The sequence below is a fragment of the Plectropomus leopardus genome, chromosome 21, assembly GCF_008729295.1.
Source record: "Plectropomus leopardus isolate mb chromosome 21, YSFRI_Pleo_2.0, whole genome shotgun sequence".
Classification (NCBI taxonomy): domain Eukaryota; kingdom Metazoa; phylum Chordata; class Actinopteri; order Perciformes; family Serranidae; genus Plectropomus; species Plectropomus leopardus.
Window position 1 is genome coordinate 7,656,470 of NC_056483.1, and position 15,749 is coordinate 7,672,218.

General features: G+C 40.5%; 1 protein-coding gene across 1 annotated transcript in view; it reads right to left on the minus strand.

Annotated features, from left to right (window-relative positions):
- plxdc2b (plexin domain containing 2b) overlaps nt 1-15,749 on the minus strand; it is a 101,601-nt gene that overhangs the window by 58,161 nt on the left and 27,691 nt on the right. The window lies entirely within an intron of this gene.

Genomic DNA, 15,749 nt, shown 5'->3' on the forward strand with positions numbered 1-15,749 from the left:
TTCCAAGTGCTTGTTTGCCTTATTGATTTTTTTATTATTATTTAATTTTTCTTTTTTTTGTTTTGTTTTGTTGTTGTTGTAACTAATTTTAAGGTAATTTTCTTGTAATTTTTTACTATTTTCTTGTTCATTTTTGGGTCATTTCTTTCGTTGCTCATTGCTTTCATTCCTTGTTTTTTTTCTAAGAAGTTAAGCCAATTTTGTCAGGTTTCAAATAATTAATAAAACATACTCAATATTATTTACAACCAAATTAACATCAATAAACCCTGTGTTAGTCAGAAAGGAAAATGTGTTGCCATGCACTTGAAATTAGTGGGTTGTACAAACAGAATGATTACATGGGACACTAATATTTTTTCATTCACTTAGGCAATAGTCAAATCACAGAGGCTGGTACTATTCAAGCCATTAATCTTCTGCCTCTCCCTCATAACTCACTGTCCCTGCGGACTTTTCTCATTGCAGCAGGGGATCTCGCTGCCTGAAACAGATGCACATTAGCAATGACTCAGCAGCCATCACACAGACCAGTGGGCCACAGTCATACACAATCATCCCTATCCCAGAGTCTGAAATGAGACGCTGGTGACAGGTGAAAAATGGTTCTGTGTTAATGTAAAGACAGACTTGATTACGGAGCCTGAGACAGAGTGCTGAGTCCCAGGTGAAATCTGCTGCGTCATTACAAGAAATACGTTTTCTGAATTAAAATGAGTCAGAATAAGCTCGAAAAAGGCTTAAAACTGAATATAAAAACTTCTGTCCTTCTTTGATCCGTTCAGCAATATGAGCATTATGGTGCTCTTTCTGATTGCCTCAGGTCAGTTGAAGGATGCTTTAAAACCTATTCGGTGTCATTTATATTAGGGATCGACTGATATCAGGGCTGATACCGATACCAATTATTAGTAGTTAATGAGGCAGATAACCAAGATTTGAAAACAATATGCAGTTACAATAAAAATAAAAATCTGTCTGTCAATATTTAGAATTTGGAATATAACAAATTACAACACAAAACTTTGTTTAAATTCCTTTAGCAAATGTTTAATCCAAACTGAAACTTTCAAAATCTAATTTTTGTGAAGTGAAATTTTAAATTAAAAATGAATAAATAAAAATAGCTCCCTGAGGTTGTACTAAGTAAAAGTTCCTCCCATGCTGGCATTTTCTTTGCACTTTTTAATTAGTTAATTTTATCTGTGTTTATTAAAATAAATTGCATATACAGAAAATTGGCAAAATACCAAATATCGGCTACAATAATCAGCCAGGCTGATAATCTGTCAACTCCTTATTTATATCGGCATAAAAGCTGTTAATCAAACTTAGGTGTAGATTAAGGAACCAGATCAAGACCCTCTAAAAAAGTAGGTTTTTGTCTTTGTGGTTCAGTGCTTCAATTTTAAAAGCCCAATAGAAGCTTTAAACATGAAAGAAAGACATTCGTTACAACGCTACCTAAAACAAGGCTGTGTTGTGCTTGTGTCCTAGTATGTGTATTTTAGGAATATCTTATTGAAAGTGAGTAAACTGTACACTTGAAACCACACTGTAACCAATCCTTCTATTACAGTACAAGACGCCTCTTCTTATTTTTGACATTTAAGGTCTAGCTGCAATCCCGACTAATAATGCTCATCATCAATTACTTCCATGTGAGCTCTTCGTGACACAAGAGAAGAAAAATAAACACATGGGCAGCTGAGTCAGTCACCAGAATTTGGTTTGGTCCATGTGATACTGACACAGCAGGATGGTGTTCATTAAAAGTTGTCCATCTTGTGTTATTTGTTTATATGGCTTTCACGTGCCTTAGCTTGTATATATCAAGTCAGTACGGACTTGAAACTGACTCTCGAAAGAAACATGAAGACGACACTCAATCTAAACTTTTTTAAATAAACAAATGATTTGAACTACAGGTGTGAAAGTAATTTCAGTCTAAACCTGCATAAGAGCTGTTCATAAGCACTGTTTGTAAAGCCTCAGCAACCACCTGTCTGAAACACATTTATAGCATCACTTTTATCTTGGTGGGTTTTGCAGTTTTTCAGTGCTGCATTTCAGTGATGGAACATAATTACATACATTTACTCCAGTACTGCATTTAAGTACAATTTTGCAGTGTTTCCCCACAGAATTATAATCTCTGTGTGGCAGTTGCCTTTGGGGGTGGGGGTCAGCAAGCTTCAAACTTGTGTGTGTGTGTGTGTGTGTGTCTGTCCCTTTTAATTTTTTTTAAATCATTCTGTCTAAGGTTGGTTGTTTTGCTGGTCCCTGAACGCAGTACACGTGAAACTCACAGGGTCGATTACTGATCTGTCAATTCGGTCAGAGCTGACCAGATCAGTGGACAAGAGGAGCAGTTGCTGCAGTGAGTGTTAGCAAACTTTTAGACCCAGCACAATCAATCGTTAAGGGTCACTTTCACTGCGCCTGGCATTTTTCTGTTCCAACTGCTACGCTCTGAGAGTGTGGTCAATGAATAACTAAAGGTATACAGTTTACAATAGCGCTCCTAATGGATGTTCAAGCTCTAAATTATAAAATCAATATATAGCATTTAATCCTGGAGGACCACTACAAATAAATCAATGTGTAGGAAACACTGATTTGGAGGTACTTTTCTTGAGTATCTTAATTGTAAGGTACTGCACTTTATAGGGGAATATTATTGGAATACTTAACTACTTTTAATATTTTTTTCTGTTAATATGTTTGTGCTTTAACTTAAATCTAAAATGTAAAAATTTTACTTGTAGAAGAGTGTTTTTCAGCGCTATATCGTCACTTTTACTTGTAAGAGACGAGTACTTCCTGCACCACAGCAGAATTTAACCAGGAAGAACACACTCACAGCTCCAAAGCAGAACACTTTTGTTCTCTGAGGAGCCGGTGAAGATTTTTAGTCATCCAGGTCATGGTAGCTCTCAGTGCTATATCGTAGGCAACATGACATGTGGGTGTGGACCTCTCTCGGGGTCTAACACAGGATTTAAACCCTGTAACTCCCAATTAGCCTGGTAGAACTGAAGAAGCCATTTGGATGAGAGGTGAAATGTCTTTAAGAAACTTAAGCAAGTCCAGTTGCCTATGGTATAGTACTCAGAGCTACAGATTCCTACCTACAAGTATGACAAATATATTTATATGTATAATATAATAATATAATATATATCTAAATATGAGACACTTTAAATCTGATCAGGAGCACATGTTCTCAGCTTGCTAACATGGGTTTACCCGACTCACGTGGATTAGAGATGCTACATAGCGTGTAGGTATGAATGAGAGCAGGCAGAGATGTTCTGTTTATCTGTGAGTCCTGTGATGGACTGCAGACTTGTTTCCCTGCCTTCAGGCTAATGCTGGGCATGCTTGGGTAGGCTCCTGCTCCCCATGACTCTAATAGGATTAAGCGGTTAAAGACAATTACTAATAAACTTCGTTTTCATAGCACTCATCCAAACACAAAGTTTACAAAGCGGTTGCACGCTCTTGCAGAAATGCAGATTGTTTTGGCGTTAGGACAGGAAATACTGCTGATTCCTCGACTATTACTCCGTGTTGCTTCGTTTTTATGAGACAGAGGTCACTGGGTTTAACCAGCGGAGTGCGTTTTCCACTCCTTTCCAGTCTTTCTCTCAGTGCTCTTCCTCCTCCTGCTCTCTCTGGGCCCCCGACCAGTGGTGCTCATGAGAGCAAGAGAAAGCCAGTGGTGGGACTTCAGATGCTAATTCACCCAAAAGTGGAAGCTGACAGATTCACTTTATAATGAGCATCGGCAAAGCAGGAAGCAAAGAGACCAATCTGCTCGTAGAGATGGATGTTGATGTACGTTGGAAGAGTTTTACTGAGCAGACGGAACAAGCATGATAAAGGGCTGAGTGCAATTTGCAGCTAATTGTTTTTGGAGACAAAGAAGAATTAACAATTAAAAGTCAGTGCTCACTTTCAATCAGTAATGTTGAAGACTACACACCAAGCTGCAAATCTTGGTGTAATTATGGACTCAGACTTAAATTCATCCACTTTAAGACAATGTTATATTGGAACTAGAATTACTGCCTCGCAGTTGTTTGCCGCTGCAAAAAAGTCAAGTTGCATTTACAGTTTACATTCATGACTGTGAAAACATGGATGCGTCACACACATCTTCCCCCTTGCAGCACAGAAGATATGAACAATCAGCACAGTTTCAAGGTGGGCACTCATGACTGATGTCAATTAATTGTCAATCAATTCAGTATCTGATCAATTTCTACATTATTATGTCACAGTGAAGCTGACCCTTTGGATATCACTTTATCCTATAGATGTTTATGTTTATTTTTTTCACAATTACGTATGATTTCTTGAGTTATGGCCAAAAACATGCTTTTTGAGGTCACAGTGACCTCTGACCTCAAGGCCTTTTTGAGTCATCTCCTCGACCAGAATGAGACAGGTCACAGCAACCTTGACTATTGATGACCAAATTCCAATCAGTTCATTAATGAATCCAATTAAAGGCTTGTGTCCAATTTTAAGAAATTACCTCAAGATGTTCACATTCAGGAGAATGAGATAGATGCAAGGTCACAGTGACCTTGACCTTTGACCACCATAATCTAATCAGTTTGCTGTTATAGACAAGTGAACTTTTATGCCAAATTTAAAGAAATTCCCTAAAGGTGGTCTTGAGATGTCACATTCACAAGAATGGGATGACCAGGCGTAAATACAACCTTAACATCTAAGGATGTCCAGCTTGGATCTGAGGGATTGGTATTGGGCCCGATCAACACATTTTTTAATTGACAGAGATCGGTTATTTTGAGCACAAGTCCCACCCGATCCTATGTTTACATCCACTGTCACACAAGTGTCGTAAATGGAGAACTGGATTAGAGGCAGATATTCAGATTTTATTGTAATGCTGCTACTCCAATGAGTTTTTTCAATGTTCAACTTAAGCTGCTATACCACTTCAAGTAGAATTGAAATTACTACTTTTACTATAATACCTTTTTCATTTTCTTTGTTTTTGTTTAATTCCATTTTCTCAATGTTCTACTCTGTCTGAACTTTTACTTTATGTCTTTGTATCACTTTATATAATCTCTTTTGTCCGTTTAAAGAAAAAAAGGGGAAAAAGTACTTGGAGTGTGCAATGTCCACCTGTATCATCCAGGTAAACACAAGTATCAGATCAGGACTCAGTATCGGCAGTTACTCAATACCAAACTACTCGGATCTGGACTGGGGGCAAAACAACTTGATCGGGATTTCACTACTGACAACCGTTCGTCACAAATGGTCGCAAATTCCTGCGAGTAGTTTTACGTTACCCACAGATGAGACCGTCTTTGCAGAATTAAATTCTCTGTCTATGTGCATCATCAGTCTTGTTATTTGGTATCTGCAGCAGCCCTCCTAGCCAACTATTCACTCACTGTCTCATTCTCACCATCCCACTAACACTTCCTGACACTCACTCAATCCCTAATGGTCATTAGTCACACCCATGCGGACAAAGTAGCCCAGGCAAATTTCCTGTCAGCTGCAGTTATATACTCCAATCCAAGAGGCACCTACACATACCACTCCTCCATCACTTAAACATCTATTTTCATCCTTCAAAGGATCTTTGTTAGCTCCTCAATATACGATGGAAACCTGGCAAACAGGGGATGCTTGAAAATGCACCGTGACCACAACATAGGGGCCTTGAATAAATGGCTGCTCTTTTTCCCAGCATGTCCCTCTGTGAACGCCCATGATGAGTCACCCTATAAAGGAGCACATGCACCTGCATTTCTCTTGTTTACACCAACTACAGGATTCAGAAGCAGCACATTCTCTTATTATCCAGGGGAAACTCACGTTCTTTTGTCAAGCATTTGAGAGGGCACCAAGGTCAGACCCCTGAGGGACACCTAAAATAACCCCCCAGCAGGACAAGGCTGCTGCTCACTGCAAGGCTGTTCCTTGCCTTTTGTGTGAAAGGAAAATCTTTCCCCTCTCTACTTTTCTTTCAGGGCGACTGAAAGCCCCCGCATACCTTCATCCTGACTCTGTCGAGCTGCCTTGTTGGCCGGACTCATGCCTGTCAACACCTCTGATTCACAAACACCGGAGGGGCTGTAATTTGGTTCCACCCAAAACCTTTCAAGGACGTTTAGGAGGTCGTAAAACCGCAGAATAAAGGTGCTGTCTGTACCCCTTCTTTCATTCAGTTTCTGCTTGTTTTCCCCTCTTTTCTCTAGGTTCCCACCTGACTCAGTGTCGCTGACAGGAAACTGCCACACATGACTGCAAAGTGGAGGAGGTGGGACGCTTCGTTGCATCCGAGCATGCTGGTGTGTCTGGTGTGCATAATTTCAGCAGAAAAAGGATAAAAAAGTCACATCCCTCCACGGTTTCTTTGCCTTTCTATCTGTGGGTGTCAGATTGCTTAATTTAGTGCCCACTGAAAGCTGCTTTATCAATGTAGCAACAGACTCTGCCAAGCACTCTGGAGGACCTTCTCTCTCAGGCTCCGAGCAGATCAACTCACCAGAGTGAACACGGATTAAGTTGATGTAACTATTGCTGAAGCCAAACATTTTTTTCTAGAAGAGTGCTCATTTTAGAATCAAAGCTACATAAACTCCTCAATCACATCTTTGATAATCTGTGTGATGAATGCTCCTCTCATTAGAGTAGAACAAATTCTAAACAGACAATGTGATTAACAGTATGGCTCCAGATCCTGAGAGAAAATGCTGTAATTTTTCCACCATTCAGCATGTCTTGTTCTGTTCATTATCAATGATTCATTGGGAACATTTGTCAGGAGAAGCTCTCCATCAATCTCTCTCCCTCACACACACATACACACTTTGAAAGAACCTGGTAATCCCAGCAAACAATGGTGCTCTCAGCAAAACTTAAGTGGAACAACTCAAAACCGCTTTTGTATTCACCCAAATTACAAAAAAAAATCACTCACTCAGCCCTTACAGTGCAGTATCTAGTTATGGTTTTACAGCTGCTTTTCTTCAAAAAATCTCCAAGAACTTCTGGGTACACTCAGGTAACAATTAAATCAAAACCACAACATGGACTGAACCCTCCTTTTTTTTGGAGGAATGATTGTACCTCTAAAAATGCAGCACAGAAGATCTATACTATGAGCACAGTTTCAAAGTAGATCCCTCAGATTAGTGTCTTCAATTTAGTATTTTACCAAAAGGCCCCCCTTGTGTTCCTCAGTTATGACAGTGAGTAATGGCCAAAAAAAAGAGTTTTTGCAGAACAATAAAATGTGTGATTTAAAACAAAATCATAATAAGCGTTTGAATTCTTGAGTTGTGGCCAAAAACATGTTTTTTTTAGGTCACAGTGACTTGACCAAAAAATTCAAATCAGTTCGTTGATGAGTCAAAATGGACCTTAGTGCCAGAATTTGAGAAAAAATTCCCCCAAGATGTTCTTGAAATATTGTATTCACAAGAATGGGAATGCCAGATGGGCTTGCGTACATACAGACAACCCGAAAACAGTTAACAACCCCCAACTGCGGCCAAGGCTGTCCTCGTCTTAGAGGCATAAAAATTTTAAATCAACACATGAGCAGGTTGGTGCCTGAAGTGTCTGATATTGACCCACCTGCAAGCAGACTGCTTTAAATTTATGGCCCTTCAACAAGCCAAAATATGTTCAGGGTCATCTCAGAGCACCAAACACTGAGACTCAAAAACCTTAAAAAACCCTGACAGAGTCTTATCGACCCTGCATCATGATAAAATGATGAGGCAGAGATAGATAGGCTAAGATATTCAACATGACTGATAAGTTAATAAACTGGAATTAATAGAAAATGGCTGCTGGTTTGATCTTGGGGAGACAAGATGAGAGTAGTTTTTTAAACAAGCTTCTTTATCTTCTTTATGGTGTGTTAATAGATTATAGATTACATACAGCATATTAATTATATTCTGATGTGCTTCATTTTCATATTAATTGCATTATTTAAATGCACAGCCTGTGTGATGGCAATCCAACTGTCGACCCTTTAAATCTCTGTCGCCTGGGGTGAAGAGACACACTAAACATTACTCCACAGAAATTCCAGACATGCAAAAGTCTAAAATTATTATGCAGCGCAAAGTGTGCTTCCCTAACCTGCTGTAGCTTGCTTTTTACACATCCTCTTTAAAAAAGGCAGCCTGTCATTAGGCAAACACATAAAGACGAAAGAGCTGACTGCAGGAGAAAGTTCAGCACAGGTAGACAGATAGGAAGCACCAAGAGATCCAGTGCTCATAAAGTTTAGATGAACAGCATGATGAAAGAGAAAATTTAAATAGATTAAATGTGAGATGCATCTAAATCTCATATAATCGGTGCAAGAGACAAGTTAAGACAGAAGGTTAAATACTGCAGGAGAGAACAAAACCATTCAATGATATTATCATGTTTCCCCAAAAAATGCACAACACTTTCCCTCCAGACAGAGTGAACATCCTGCCTGTCATGAACGCTCAATTACACAAGAGATTTTTGTTTGGCTAACAATTAGTCGCATCTTTCCAAGTCAAAGCACTGCAACACAAACATCCCCGAGGTTCAGATGAGGACTGCAGATAGAGACTTGTGTGTCTTTCGGAGACACGCTTGTTGAGGATTTTAAATTGCAAACTCTACTGAACAGCAATGATTTCTCATTTCAGTAATCCACAGGTGGATCTGGGCCTTTTTTGTATAGAAACAAAGAATATACGTTTTTAGATGTGTCACATTATCATGTAACCAGTGACTTAAGGGCACAGGTCACCACAGAATCAAAAAACGGTAATTTTTCCTGTCACCTGTAGTGCTATTTATCAATCTAGATTATTTTGGTGTGAGTCGGTGAGTGTTGGAGGTATCAGCCATAGAGATGTCTGCCTTTTCTCCAATAAAAAGGAACTAGAGTCAACAGTAATGTCTCTTTCCAGAAATCATAATGATCTACTCATGGACAGGAGGCTCATGCTTGTAGCAGAGCGAGATGTAAACATTATTGCTGCCTTCATTTGCTGAGCTGTAATGTTAGTGTGTTGTAGGGTTGGATTTCAAGGGTCTTCTCTTAATGGCGTCTGTAATATGGATCTATTATAAATCTGTACTACTGAGCACCGATTCATGTTAAATCACTTGGTATTTAAGAGCACTCCTGGGTGAGAACGCCGGGTTTAGACAGGAGACAGAGACACCGTGAAGCATGCCAAAGTTGGCTACAGAGTAGCGGTGGCTTCCTGGCTTTAGGGAACTTCAGGAGGGAGACAACTGAGGTAGCAACAGAGTTCGGAAAAGAGGGAGAAGCACCTCAAAGCACCCCAAAGCAAGGAAGCCACCCGTGGAACTCTGTTTTAGGCTTTAGGGTGATTCACAACGTGCTCTGGAACTAATGAAGCCGGCCAAGGAATTGGGTGTCCTTTCCATTTAACACTGAACTTTGACCCTTTTATAACTATATTAGAATTGTTCCTGACAACATCAGAAGAAGGGAAAATGGAACAAAATCATCTCTAACTGTGTAGACAGCTCTTGTTTTTCAACCAAATGAGAAAAGAGGCAGGTGTGAAACGGGGGGCTATAAATAAAAGGCAATTTTTAAAGTCTCAAAAGTGTTAATTACAATCTGCAGAGGTGGAGGGAATTCATTAGAAGGAGACTAATGCTGTGTTGGTTGTGCCCGGGGTAACACGGCGCCTATGAAGACGACAGGTGTCAGGACTGCATGTCGGAGGAAGGAAGGAGGCTGGAGGCAAAGAGACTGAAGGGGAATTAGGAGGAAGAGGGTGTTCAGCTCCAGGTCCAGTGATTTTTAATCAAGCCTTTAACCTTGAAGAACGTAATTGTTTTTTAAGCAGGCTTTGCAGAAAATTGCTAACTTCCCTTCCGAGCTGAAAACAACTAAATACACTGGACACAAAATCCAAGCAGGCAAAGCCACAAAGCACCCAGTAACAACCCCGAGCACACAGTATCAAACCCCAAAACACAGGGTTTAAAGTGCTGGAGTAAACCATCATGGAGTCTGCTGTCACCGCCGCGGCTTTCCTTTATGTAATTGGTGGTTGTCTTGGCTCCGCCGTTGGTCAGTGCAGGAAGTGTATACAAAAAATGCCTTGGCAAGTAGACAAATGTACAGTCACGGAGGGGCTGCAGGCAGTCAGGAGACAGCAGGATCACAAAGAGAAATGTGTTTCCTGAGTGACACAGGCGTTAAGGAATTCAGGATTCCAGTCAGGCACAGTGTCTGTCTCATATTTCAGGAGATTGAGTGATTGACTGCAGGACTATAAAGCGCTGCTGTTGGCTCTCATTCCACTTTTCAACTTTCCGAATGAGCAGCGTGGCTCAGGAGCCCCGGGGCCTTGAATCGTTCTGCCATAAGAGAGCCCTAGCCTGGCAGGCAATGTATCACTGGACACTGGACCTCCTGTAACAGATTATTTCTTCTCCCTCCTGTGCAGACCATTACCTGTGGCAATATTACTGTACTCTTACAGGTCACTGGCTAGCCAAAACCCGTCTTTGCACAGACAAAAGCCTCGGCATCGCTCACCCTGCACCTAATCTCTCCATGAAACACAAAATCTGTCCTTTCACTGTTCCCACACTCCTCTTAGTGCTTGCTTAACAGACCTCAAAATTGGAAATGGTCACATCTGCACCGGTGAATAGAGAGGGATCAGCAGGACAAAAGCCTGCACATTTATTCTGATACGCCACATCACAAACAATAGCTTTGCCTCTATGCTCCAGGTTCACACACTCAAGTGTTAATAGGTTTCTGTATTTACAACTTTTACTCTCAGAATCACATAAAAGCTACACGATTAAAGCATTTAATCCACATTCAAGATAGCAAAGGACATAATCTGACTTTAGCTGCACAGTCAGCAAAGTCTCTTGCTCTTCAGGCGCAATGGTGCTGAAGACACCGATGATTTTACCCACCTTTTTACTGGCATGAACAGGGCCCCACCTCCAGTGCTGTATCCAGTTGTTTTTATACATCCATGTGTATGCCCTGAGTAGCTCCTGCAGTAGGAACGTTATCGCCAAATCTCTACCACAGGACGCACTGCTACTGTTGCACACTGCACAGTATATACCGTCACATTGTCCAACGCCAGCTAAAAAATATCTTAGCCACAGGTTATTTGTCTCAATTCTGTCACTGGTTCAAAAAACAAGCACAAAAAAAGGAAAGGAAAAGGAAACTCTTCCAAACACCATTACCACAACAACTTCAAGGGCTAAATTACAGGCTTTTTAAACAAATTGATCAGAACGGGTGTTTTATTCTAATTGACCACTTCTACATTTCTGTCACCCTAAAAGCAATCAATTTAAGAAGTGACAAAGAGACAAACAGCGTCCATGTGTGAGAAGTAGCACGGCTGCGCCCGGCAGTGGCACTTTCAGTGAAGATTGATACCCTGCAGTGTTAGTGGGCTTGTGTGTGTAGATGTGTTTCAGTGTTTATGTGGGACTTGTCCTGCAGGTGGAGATTGATAGAGTGAGTGCTGGTGTGAGTGTATTAACTGTGTTCCACTTTCTTTGTGGGCAGAAGGCTACAGACGGTCAGACCAGACAGTCTTCGTCCTTCCTACTAATCCATCAGCATCACCGAGCGTCTTGCCCTCCACCTTGCCGTACCTCTCTACACTCCACTGTTCTCTAAGTTGAACAATGTGTAAATACATTGACAGCCCCAGATCCTAGCACAGTGGATCTGTCATTTCCTAAAGTTAAAAGAGAGAGTCAAAGGAGGAGTGTGATAGGGCCAAGGATAATGATATGGATGCAGTGAACCCACAGCTAATATCTGAAAATGACACTGTGTTCAAAACAGCTGCACTGGTATTGTTAGAGGAAATGAATGACCAGTGGAAACAGTGGAAATATGCAAACACTTTCAGACAAAGAAAGCTGATTCTACAAACCTTCCCCATGCCTCCTTCCTCTTGTATGCTGTCTCAACCTTGCACTCAGCTGTAGAGTCTGTTTACTTCCAGCCCAGTCACAAGAATAAATGTTGCCATTGTGCATTTCTGCAAACCACAGATATGTTTCATTTGTACCTTTCACACGTATGACATAGCTCTGAGTTTCTCATCAGGAGGAGGGGAGGATGCAAGGCAGCATATCACTTAGGTGAGACGGCTGCCAAACAGCAGACAACAGTAGACCACTATTGGAGACCATCGAAAGCGGTTATTTTTTAACATCAGGTCATGACATTTCCAGCCGTGGTTATAGCCACAAAAGTAGGCCTTTTTTAGTGAGAGTTCAGGACATTTCTAGTCATATTTGTAGTGACAAAAGTAGTAGTTTTTTAATGACAGGTCGGGGCATTTCAAGACATATTTGTGGCAAAAAAGCAGGTATTTTTTAAATAAAGAGAGAAATGTGGGTATTTTTAACGAGAGTTCAGAACATTTCTAGCCATGTTTGTAGCAACAGAAGCAGGTGTTTTAGGCGCTTCCAGCAGTATCTGTAGTGAAAAAATCAGGTATTTTTAGTTTATATTTCTCAGTTGATATGAAGCTTCTAATGTTTAATCAGTGATGCAAATTCTTTTCTCAGCACAGTGTCTACCAATCCATCACGACAAATTCCACCAACAACACGTAGTGTGGTTTTCCACCACTAAGAGCAGCCCTCATATCCACTTATGAAATTCCTTATAATCAAGTTAATTTGCTTCAAATACTGAACATGTGAGTAATACAGAACCTCTTGAGTCAAAACATGCATTACACATGTTTTTTTCCCCCAAGATCTGGATCATTTCCAAGTGAGCAGATGTAAACAGTCTTTTAATCTCCTGTAGGGAATAGAGCTTAAAAGAAAACGTGGAAAAACATAAAACAAACTCCTTAATAACTTGCCAAATCCTATATCCTCCCACCTACAGCCTCCAGGCACCCACACCCACAAACCAGCAACAACAAAAAGACAGAATATATTCAAAAAATCTACAGCTCCAGCATCCCACAAGCACGCTGGGAAATCTATATTTTCAGACTCTCTTCTTCTGCTGTACATACTGAGACAAAGACAAAGAGGACCATTCCCCAAGCCTATAGCAGCCAAACCCAGCCCAGCACATTTCTTCTATCTGTTGACAAACTGTGAGCCACATCCAAGTAACACAGAGTCTGTAATTGCTTCAATCTCTTCCCATTCAGCGGTGGAGACTTCAGCCACTCACAGGAAATCAATATTAAATATTGTTTACAACACAACGGGCTTGCCTGGCCAGGAGTTTCGCCGTGCAAAATGAGACCTACAGAGCAGCATGTCACCAAACAGATGGCTGAATCTCTCCGAAAAAAAATGCCATTATGGAAGGGATTGTGTACTGTATGTAGAAAAGTGTGTTTTGTTAAGACTCTCCAACTTCTACTGAATCAGAAATAAACACTACCAAATATTTGCATTACCAATTTAATAACAAGATTTCCTCTAAGGCAGAGAAAATATTCCACCTGAGCCCTGCTTCGCTTCTTTTCTGACAGGACGAGTGAAAAGCACCAAGTGTTCTGTGCTACAGCAAGCTTAATTAAATTCATTAAATTTATCAGATTTGTTCTTTTCCTGGTAATTGTAATGGCACCTAAGAAGACACCAATGACTGCAAGAAACTGTTCAGTCAACTGGAACAATCTAATAAACAGTTCAGCTATTAAATTTCTTCAGGCAGTTTCTATAAGTCAGGGATGATTTCCTTGGTGAGATTTAAATTGCCATCTTGGAGATAAGATGTCTAACTATCTGACTATTTTTTTCAGGAATTCTCTTATTGGGAACGACAGATATTAAGTTGGAAAGAGAGGCAGATAGATTGTGTTGTAATGTGCGGGAGGAGTTTACTGGTAAGGTTACCAGGGTCGAAAAAAAATGGTGACAGAGAGAGGGGGTTGGTCAGGGTTTATCGCTCCCAGTCGTAGCTCTGGACAGCTGTGTGGTGCAGCTGCAGGGTCCGCGGTTGTAGTGCAGGTTGTTACCAAGAATGAGTGTTTAAGTTCAGTGCATCCAGAAAACAGGATTGACAATATGAGGTTGAAATTGGTTAATTTTAACAAGACATCAGGACATTTCTTGTTGTTTTCGTGGCAACAAAACCAGATATTATTTAATAAGACATCAGTATATTTCCAGCCTCTTTTGTGCATTAAACCAGATGTTTTTAAGCAGATGCCAGGACATTTTCAGCATTTTATATGGCAACAAAACAGGGTATTTTTAACAAGGCAACCAGACATTTCCAGCCTTGTTTGTGACAACTTAAACAGGTATTTTTAATGAGACATAGGGGCATTTCTAGCCTTGTCAGTGGTGACAAAACAAGGTATTTTTTAATGAGATGTTGGGACATTTCTAGACATGTTTGTGTATAAACCAGGTATTCTGTATGGAAGGTTGGGTCATTCCTAGCTGTTTTTGTGGCATCAAAATCCGGTAATTGTGGTGACCAAACTGGGTATTTTATGCCAAAATGTGATGTTTTCCTGACCCTAACCAAGGCCTTTTTGTGCCTAAACATAACCATGTTAACTGCCCCATCAAATTCAAAACCAAAAAGCAATGAACCATAAAGTTTCAAAATATTGGCTACATATGGGATCAAGCATGTAAAGTGCTTTGTAACTTTGTTTAGAAAAAAATAGTAATTATTATTATTATTATTATTAATATTATGAAATGTACAAAGGTAACATGCGTTTGCAGAAACATTTATTCGTGCAACTGGGTTTTCAGGTGAGGTGTGATTGCATGCTGGTGCTTGCCTTTTCACCCTCAGGCTTTAACAGTCGCTGGACGGCAGCTCATGTCGATCATCTCAGTTTCATGTTGACACGGTCCTACATGTGCTGACATGCATGTTTGTGGTAAAAGCCGCTAAACGCTAATGAAGGGTGAAATTAGTCCACCATCATGTTTCTGTCTGTGGTTTGCACCATCGATCCTTAGCTACGCCTATTGATCTAACCCAAACATATTTCTGACCCCTGCAGAGGACATGGGAGTAATTGCGCACTTTAGGACTGATGGCACCATTTGTCTTGTACAGCTGAGCATGGCTGCACTGAGTCTTAAATAGAAACAGACAGTTCAGTGCCCTCTGACAAACAGCCTGGGAGAAACTGGGGTTGAATGCAAATGTGAGACACTTGTTCTCAAATATCCTCCAACTCTCCCTCTCTCTTCTTTTCTTTGTCCTTTGTTGCTCTTTTCTAAAGCAGTCAGACTGGATGAGGGTTAGTCTGCTGCTACTGAGGTGATGATGAAGCGGAGAGGAGGAGGAGTGGCTATGTTGTTACTTGGTTAGAGAGATGGATGAACCTTGGCAGTCTCCACCCCTGCTTACGAACCCTCATGATTTTCCCAGGAGGAGAAACTACTAACACTGCCTTTGTTTTGGCTTGGAGTCAGCAGGAGAGTCACCTAATCAGTCAGTGAGAGATTCATATTCACACCTGTTAGAGCCGCAGGCTTCCTTGATTTATTTATAAGGGTGGGGTGGGACCATGAAGTCCACTGAGGGAAAAACTGTTCTATTTAATGGGTGCCTCTACATTCCACATGCATTTTTACGCTATCATGTAAGAGCAGTTCCTCTTCTCATTATATTTATTAGCTATTAGTGTTGGCAGCAGCAAAATACATGTTGACAATAATAACCTACACATGAAAAGGAACACATTACACATAGA